We start from the raw sequence: 8,152 nt of genomic DNA on the forward strand, positions 1-8,152 counted from the left end.
AATTAAATGGCAAGGAAAATTAGCCAAACACCTTACTTGTTTTAGTTTAGACAAAGAAAGAAAACACTTTCAGTAGAAGTTTAGCACTTATGTACATATTAAGAAACCTGAACACTCAGGGGAGAGCTACTGCTCAGCTCTACATAGAGAAAGAAATAGCCAGTTGTTTCAGTTTGTTTTACTTGTGATGAGCCAGTTTTAACTCCTGCTCAAACCCCTGGCTGCTCTGGCCCAGCCTCACAGAAGTGTTGGCTTCAGCAGGGCACCCAGCCACCCGCAGCACCCACAGCCCTGGCCGGGGGCTTTTGACAGCAGCGTCCTCTCCAGCCGACAGAGGCTGCTGCCGAAACCCACACAGGTTTGGGTATCAGTTCCTATGGACTTATCACTCATTTCAGTACTGGCATCAAGTTTGATGAGGGGGGAGGAGGATAGATTTTTATGAACAACACTTCCTCTGTTGCTTGCTTGCTTGTTGAAATCAGTGAGTGAAGCAATGGGAGCTGCTGAGAAGAGATTACACTTATCACAGGTGAACAAGAAAAGGGCTGCAAGGAGAAGATACCAGAAAAGGCTCCTAGGGACAAGGGCATAAAGGAGGCTTGCTTTTGCTATCATCGTGTCTCCCTGTGTGCTTTTAGACAACTCAAGCTTTTCTGTTTAGAGGCACACTGGTTGCAGGAGTAAGGGGAGAAGAGAGAGTTGGGAGTAAGAAGATTTTCTCGATTGCTTTCTGCTAAGTAATTAGTATTGATATGTTTTTGTTTCAGATGCCTCAGGGACAACAGAGCTTTAGGAAATGGGTGGATTTCAGTTGCCTGTTTGCTTTACAGTTATAATTGAGAATTTCTTTTTCTAAACGGGGGAAAAAAAAGGTGCTAAATGTGCCTCGGGAGAGGTGATGGAAAATATTATGACACTAGTCAAGATGATTGCAAACACGGTAAGGCTGAAATGTGTTCAGTTGACCTAACTAAGCATGAATAATACATCACTTCATTTGACTACAATATTACTGGTCAAATTCCAAACATATCAAGGTGATTTCAATAACCAAGTTGTTGTAGTAGCAGATACTAACAGTTGATATGTTAGAATATGCTAAAATAGCAAGTTTCCAAAGAAATAGTATGGAGCATTGCTTTTCAAAGCAGTCTTCCTTAAAAAGCAAACACCTTTCCTTCTTTAATAAAAAGTTGTCAGAGACTGCAGTTTTTTAGTATCACAAGAAGAGCAGTTTCCTGCAAATTCCAAACATCTGAAGAGACTTAAAGGCAACAAATTCTATGGGAAGGAGCAGGGAGGACATCCAGTTTACCAACAGATTACAATTATAAAATGACCACGCCATTGATTATATTGACTTCTATTATTGAAACTATCCTTGTAAAGATATTTTACTTATTTAGAAATTGTCTTGAATAGCAAAACTAATAGAAATAATGACCATTCACCAACTACCAATAATTTGATTGTAGGCTGCAATACTTTCAAGCCAAATTGCACTTATAGGACTGAACGTCCCTGTGTCCTTCCTCCCCGAACTTAAAGGGAGAGGTGGGAAAGAAGTACCAGAAAGGGTTACCAGACCTCGCGTTAAAGATTGGATGGGCTGAACAGGCTTTTCTTTTGTGTATGTATCAGAATCCTGGGCAAAGGCAAACATACAGATACAAAGTAAGTCTTCTGGAAAGCTACTGTTTGTGCATGTGTTCTGTTTTTTTTTTCACCAGAAGTGTATGTGTCTCTTTTTTCAGTGTGAAGAGCACAGAACAGCCGTTACTTTCCTAATAGCTGTTAATCACAGTTTTGTTGCCCAGTGGTATGAATCCAGTATGTAGCCAGATGAGACTATATTAGGAGAATTCAGGCTGTTTGAACTCATAGAAAGTTAACAAAACATTAAGAACATTTACTCCTAAAACCTGGATTCTGAGCTATGACTCTGAAATGGGTTCTATATTCCTATGCTAAATACTTTACATCTAAATCACACACTAAAACACTTATGCATTAGAATAGTCAGTTGAGCAAACATGTCTTAAAAGGTGTTGCCAAATAAAAGCCTAAATTATCATGCACCTACAATAAACAGGAAAAGATCATTTGTTGTCATTGTAAAATGAGTCAATGGATTCATCTGAACACATTTAAATGCAAATGTAAATTTATTAATGTAACAGAATTTTTGATATTATGTTGTACACTTCCATTTTTTAAGGTAATTTCTGCCCAAATGTGGAAGAAAAGAGGCAAAACCTTGGGATCGCTAAATCCTTGGTATGAAGAATGTGTTTTGGAGTCCTGGATAACAGCAAATAAATACAACTATGGACTATATCCTCTAGAAACCTGTTTTTCTTGCACTTGTGTTTTATTTTTTCACCAAAAGTTTATGTGGCTCTTTAGCCTGTGTGAAGAATGTAGTGCAGCCGTGTTTTCATAATAGTTGCTAATTGCCTTGAACAGATAAACAATTTTCTCCTTTTGCCCAGTGGTATGAATCCAGGATAACAAGCTTATTCTTCCCATTCTCTGTATATAGACTTTACAGACTGCAGTCAAGAGAACTACTCTACTGAGTAGGAACAACTTACATGGATATACACTTATGGGAACTGTTCCAGTGAAGAACAATATAGACATTTTTCTCATTTGGTGCCTGGAAGTCATTCTTTGCTATTTTCTTCAGGTGCATTATTTTCTTTGCAATTTTCTTAGTCTCACTGTTTCTTCCTTGGTAATTTTTACACTGTCTTTTCCAATTGCATTATTGGGGGGTTTTGTTGGGTTTGTTGTTGTTGTTGTTGTGTTTGTTTGTTTGTTTGTTTTTGTATTAGTAAAGCTGAGAAAAGTCATAGGGTCAAATTTTGATCTGGTTGGTATGAATGGTAAAATTTCCATTAGCTGTCTGGAAGCCACGATTTACCTGACTGGGTGTTGCAGAAACAGAAGTAGTGGCAGAGACCCTCGTGTAGACGTGCTATGCTGACAAAAAGAAGTTTAAAAAGAACCAGAGGAAAGGTGTCTTTTGGGTGGTTCTTTCGTAGTTAAAATCTTAAAATACTTCCTATTATCAAAATGGCATATTTACCTGTTAATATAACAGTCAATGCTTCCATTGTGATTTTATTTTTTTCTGCATAACTGCCTTTCCAGTTACATGCGCGTGTGCACACATTCTCACGAGTACCACGTCAAATGGTACAGCAAGTGGTTGAAAGGCGCTGCTAAGAAGGTTTTGTTACTAAACAGCTGCTCTCCTCCTTTCGCATTATTCATGAGCCTGCCAACTCCTTCCTCTTCTGACAGTGAATCTGTTGTGCACATGAAAGAGGTGGGGCACTCCTCTCTATCTTTGAACACATAAACAAGGGAAAATACAGTGTTTATTAAACAGCAGCTATCATTACTACCATTTTGTTACCTTATAATCTACTCCTTCTTTACAAAGTTTCATCTTAATAAGACTGAAAGGAAAACAGAAAATAATCTTGTTAAGTGACAGATGTATTTATGAACTATTAACTTTATTACATCAAGCAACTAATATAGCACCAAATTACTTTTGCAATTAGGGGAATTTTTCTTTTTAGTAAAACAGAAAATTAAACACATTTCAGTCATTCCGGGTGTTTAGAGGTAAATCAAGCATTTGAGCGTTATTCATAACTTTTATATAGATTTGCCTATGTAAATCATTTAAATTACAGAAGCTACAATGATGCTATCTTGTTAAAAAACAAATTTAAGAAAAAAAATCAGTCACTCTTCAACATTCATGTGTTTGAAATTTTGGACACTGTAGCTATAAGAGAAAATAAGCACATTCCTCAGATTCCTTCTCACAAAAGTCATCTCTGCTCCTAGGAAGCTCCTTGGACTTCTGTTGTGCATGGCAAACAAGTCAGATTTTTTAACACAAAGAGTCAAATTACACAGGAAGTGGTTTCCATGATCAAAAAATTTAATAAATATTATTTACTCATAAAAATATATGGAAGGAATTTCAAAACTGCTAAATGTAACTTAATACAGTCCAGAAGTGAAGTAATTAATATTTTATAGAAATGTCTGTATTTCGAGACACATTAATCACACAGATTGCATTCAGAAAGCTGACTAGTTGATTTTGCTCTTTGCTTTAAAAAGAACATTTATTTTCACTTTTCTAAAAGTGTCATTTTAGCTCTGTCTGAAAAATAAAAGTTCATTTCTTTCTCCAGTTACATACATTACCTGGAGTACTCAATCAGTTGCTGGGATAGGTAATAGTTGCCTTGTTTCAGAGGCTTGCCAGCTACAGAGCAGGTCATTTTTTTTGAGAAACCCCCCACAGGAATCCATCCATGTCTTCACTGAGTTCAATGAAGTCCCCTGTTTAGTCAGTGGGATGTTTGCCAGTAACTCCACTAGGACCGAAATTTCTCCCATCATGCATATATACAGTTCATTAATACAATAAGACGCAAGCCGTGAGTGGCAAATAATCCCCAGCAGAGCTGAACCAAACCTACATCAAGAATACAGATATAGGGAGAACTCTTGCCCAGATACTCATGGTTTCCCCACTTTACACTGGGATATGAAACCCGTTGTGGCCAAACAATGAACAAAATCAACTCTTCCATTGGCTGTCAAAAACCCCTTTATCCCTTAGGAGAGGTAAGCAGATTCTCTGGCATTTGCCAAACCTTTGTATTTCACATGAATTGCTGACATCTGCCTCAGGCTTTTAAAATGTCTTTCAAGAGAGCTCTGCAGGAGTTAGAGTTGCTGGTCATGGTACGGAAGTATTTATTAGTCTTGCCGTTATATTACTATGTGGAATCTACAAATTGCTTAGAGCTAGATTTAAAAAATAGCAATGTATACATAAAGCAGGACACAAACGCATCTAGAAAAGCCCTATCAATCTACTGCCAGACCACTCCATGTTGTATTGCCCAGGGCATTCCCCTAGGAGCAGGAAATCCTGAGCTCTGCTTCCAGCTCTGTAAACTGTTTTGGTTCTTTTTATTTTTCTCTAGCAATTATCTAATGGAGGATGGATAGAAAGACCAGCTTTTCAGCACGCTCCCTTACAGCTGGTGTCCTAACCATGGGGTTAGATTCATGCTCTTCTTTACACTCTTAGCAGTCACGTGAGTCTTTCTTTCATCTCTGCCCCAGTGGCACAGCTCCAATAGAAAACTCCAGTGGAAACACTTCCATCTTGCCTCTTGTCTGTGGTTTGGACCTTTCCACAGAAATGAAAGCTACAGGTTTGAATACTCTCCATCTGAAAAGGTGAGGATGACATTGAACACATTTTCTGTTTCCCTAGATGATTTTCCACTGTGCTCAGCTCTTTTAACTAAGAAGTGTGGTTGCACATCCTCTAGGATGGCTTCCCTGACTTCCTTAGGGCATCTTTACATCATTCTCCATTCAGCAGAAGGTTCTTTGTATAGCAAGTTATTACAAAGGGCAGTCTGAGCATCTAGTCTGGTGTTGGATCCCATTCTTAGCACCAAATGCCTTAAACTTACAAGTTATGACACCTAATTTATAGGTGCTTTTGCCTTTTACTGTAACTAATTCTTCATTTTTAAAGCTCAGATTTTCACCTCAGATCCACTAACAAATTGCAATGTCATCCTTCAGGTTATCATTAGGCTTCATTAATTTCAGATCTGTAAAAAGCATAGAAATCATCAGAAAAATGCAGGGTAGTACTCTTGGTATCATTCATTTTCTTCAAGTTAATAGGTCTGAACATCCCTGTGCATGTTAAGCAACATGTTCAGCCAAGTTTGACATGTGAAGTTTGTAAAGTTAAGCATATATTTCAGTGATTACAGTGTCACAACTTCTCCCTGTGTGATGGATAAGAGGAAATGGCATTAAAAGAAATAACATCCATAATTATTTTTCCATGCTTTTATTTTTCTGACATGCACTTAAATTCCAGGTAGGCACTTAATAACTAGATAGGTAGATAAAGGGGCTTTATTAATCTATGCCATGTATAGTTTCCATTTGTACATTGTCTATAGTAAACAAAAATAGAAAAAGTTGTACCTATTTTCTAACAAGGAAGATTCCTACTTTTATCTGATTTAATTTCAATTTGGTATCTGTAAATTATAGACTGTGCTGTTAATATCTTTAACAATCCTGACCTGACAATCTGAATGAAGAAAAGCTAGAATGAATTTTCTTTAAAATAATTTGCAATAATTCATAAATGCGTGTCTTTCACTACCTGTGAGACTATATGAAAGCTGATTCCTTTGCATCTAGGTTTATCATGATATAGCATACTTTTGGGCTTGTTTTTCACTGAGTGGTTACTATATTCCATTTCATTTGCTCATAGAGTGAGAATACTCTGAAAAGAAGTTGCTCTATTGCATTTTTCATAAATCTCGGAAAAGTTGTGTGCTTAATGTAACATTCATACTTCTGAGTAAATCAATAAGAAAATCACTAGTGATTGTTTTCATTTCCAAAGTTACAAGAATCAACAGTAACTTGAGAAGTTAAGTCAGTAATATTCTAGTTTATCTTTCTTTTTAAATAAATGTAATTTGTCAAATGATTGCTCTATATTCTCCTGTGTCGCATAAAGTTTCTCCTTGGCTCTTTGTAGTTTGTAAAAATATCATAGTCATCTTCTTTTTTCTTCCTTTAGAAGCAGGCTTTTAAAAACCTACCAGAAGGATGTAAATCTGTGGGGTTTTTTGAAGCATGATCATCTTAGGGCATTTCAAGAATGTATATACTGTTCTTATAGCCTTTTACATTTTAATATAAATGTCAGTAGTTTAATTCAGTCCAGACTATCTGTTTCTTTTTATGCTGTAATCTAATTGAGTATTTTCACTCCATTTCCTCTCATTCAGATTCCTCGACCATTCGTACTACAGAGAGAGTGCTACCTTGATATGGATACTCAATCTTCAGTTTATTTATTTGAAACATAAGCTGTTTAACTCTCTTCCATGTTTTCTAATTTATGTCTTCCAGCATGTACTTCCTAAGGCTGAAGAAGTAGATCCAGGCCTATTATTAGAAGATATAAACCCAGATCTAGACACAGCCTGCCTGGGCAGTACTGCAAAAACTCACCAGCACTTCCTCACTGCTCAAAATGGTGCACAATTCTGATGAGTAAGCCATTCTGATAGGCGGCACAAGTAAAACTGAAAATTACCCAGAGATAGGACAAAGTGTTCATTTGTAGGAGTATTTCCTGTTGCTGAAATTGTGACCACAGGGATTTTAAAGTGAGATAATTCAGCTGTTCAAAATCTCTTGCTTCTCCCCAAAATTAAGATTTTGAAGTGAGTTGATGTCATTGTCAATATGCTTTGAAATCCATACGTTTTTTATTATGGCTCATTCTGAAAATAGATTGATGGACTAGGTAGCAGAAATACAATCCTAAAGAACTACTTGACCCTGAAGATTTCCCTCCACATACATTGAGGGCCCTGTGACCGCAGGCCGCGTGTGCCCTTTAATATGTTGGCAGAGTCAGCAGAAAGTGCAGAAAGTCAGCACAAAGTGATGTAGTGTGAAGGAACCTGCGTTTGCTGTAAATTAAACTACCATTTTCCCAAAAATGAAAACAGCAGTTTCACTGGTCATAACACAAAACCAAAAAGCCTTTGGTTGTCAAATCCATGGTTTAGGGCCAGGACTATTAACAAATACCTAGATAGATCCATATATTACATAGGACTAATGACTTAGTGCTACATTTTAAATATTTTAACAGTACATCAGTCATCAGCTTGCAACTGACCATGAGACCATTGGTACGGTAAGATTTGGCCAATTTGGGAAAAATTTTCTTTTCCTTTTAAAAGGTCAGACAATACTGTGGGTGAGTAAAGTAAAGCTATGTTCCAAAGTTCTCCAAACAGATTTTAAAGAATTTTTTCCACAAGGATTGCTTTTAAAATGCTAATAAAATTAGGTTTCTAGTGGGATTGCTTAAGACCTTCAAGGATCTATGCTGAACAAAGAAAACCTATTTTTTTTAAGAATTAGTATATCGGGAAAGGAATTTCTATTCTTGTTTTTTAATCACTTTCAAAAGTTACACAAGCCTGTAAAACCACATTCTGATACCGTCACCTCTAGCAGTTTTTACCCAGTATTT

The sequence above is a fragment of the Columba livia genome, chromosome 5 (assembly GCF_036013475.1).
Source record: "Columba livia isolate bColLiv1 breed racing homer chromosome 5, bColLiv1.pat.W.v2, whole genome shotgun sequence".
Classification (NCBI taxonomy): domain Eukaryota; kingdom Metazoa; phylum Chordata; class Aves; order Columbiformes; family Columbidae; genus Columba; species Columba livia.